We start from the raw sequence: 1,679 nt of genomic DNA on the forward strand, positions 1-1,679 counted from the left end.
AATTCACCAGTGTTGTAGGAGGTAGGCAGGTAGGAGGGTGCATAACTCCCCGTCACTGCTCCCCACCAACCCAGTAGCTGCTTGTGATTTGGGTACTGGTAATAGCCGGACCCCAAATAGCACGTCCACAGGAAGTAATTAGGTAATCAGTAAGGGAATATATTAAATATATTCCCCAAGATTACCTAGCACAGAGAGAACCGTCCTTTGGCTTCTCCCTGCCCTTGAATCACCAGCGGCCAGATCATACATACACTTCTGTAGCCCCAGAGGTGAGATCACGGTGGGGGTAGTTTGAATGGGGTGTGCCTGAGGTATCAAAAAAAAGGTTGAGTGGGTGCATCACAGGGATGAACAAAGGATAAAGGTTAAAGGATACCAGAGCCAAATTAAGATTGATGGCGAAGTTGTGACGTCTTGTGCAAGCATAGTGTGCTCCCATCCGCGGGTGCGCACTGTAGGACGCGCACAGCCTGGCCAGCACCTGCGCAGTAATGCCCGACTCCGGCGATCCAGAAGATGCTGTCTGGGGGGGCATTTAGGAAGGATACGGGGCAGAGAGGAGAATGGGGAGGAAAGTTGGGCATCAGGACAGCTGACAGTATATGCCTGCTCTCCCCATTTCTCCATCTTAATTCAACTCTAGTATCTTTTAAAGGGACTCCGAGCACCTCTCATGGGTATGCCTTGAGAGTCCGACAAGTACTGCAAAGCACCTAAAGATGCATACCTTTCTGTAGCTTGTGCTCTCCTCTTTCATTTGATGCCTGAATCGCCATTCTACACCAAATAATTTTTGTTCGATTTCAATTCAAAATTCACGGCTGCCATCTTGGCTATGTTATAACTTCCGGGTCACCCCTGTCTTCTCTGTTATAGAAGTGCATCACTGAATGAAGCAGGGAGAGGAAGTCACATGCATGGCCATTGCAAGAGGCTCCTCCAGAGGGGTCATAGCACGACTTTGTTGGAAGTCGTCTGGCTTAAAGGCATACCCATGAGAGGTGCTCGGAGTCCCTTTAACGATATACCATATATGCAATGGCTACTCCCAGAAATGCTATTCAGTGAGCTGGAGAGACTTACATTTTTACACAGATGAGATTACTTGTAGACAAAAGCAAATAGGATAACTGTATTGGCAATAAATAGTATGGTAGGAAAATGAGTTTTTATTGTATGTCATGCCAAACTGCTAATTCAGCTTTAACCGATTTACCAATCACTGTTTCCATTTCTGCAAATTGTTGGCCGGTTCTCTCTCCTAGCCCTGCTTTGCATTATGGAAATCAGTGACATTCTCCCCTCTGCAAGAGACTGTCCCAGCCAGAACAGGTATGTGCAGAGTGGGGCAGTCCAGCAAAACATGAAGCAGTTATCTAAAACAAGAATTCTGATTCGTTGCTCTGAGCTACTGCTCTAGATTTATCTGCACTTGTCTTGATAAATCAGTCCCTTTATGTTCCGTCTGCACCCTCTAATTACTTGAACCACTCACATTTCTCATATTAGCCATGGACCACATGATCTCTTACTTTGCAGGTCACATGACAAAACACGTCAGAGGTGGTTTCTAATTCACAGGCAGAAAGAGCTTCTTTGTTCCTGAAAATAATAATATGAATTGGTAATGCTGACTTTTGCCCTATCGATTCATCTGAAGTGTGAATTTTCATTAT

This window comes from Hyperolius riggenbachi, chromosome 11 (assembly GCF_040937935.1).
Source record: "Hyperolius riggenbachi isolate aHypRig1 chromosome 11, aHypRig1.pri, whole genome shotgun sequence".
NCBI lineage: Eukaryota > Metazoa > Chordata > Amphibia > Anura > Hyperoliidae > Hyperolius > Hyperolius riggenbachi.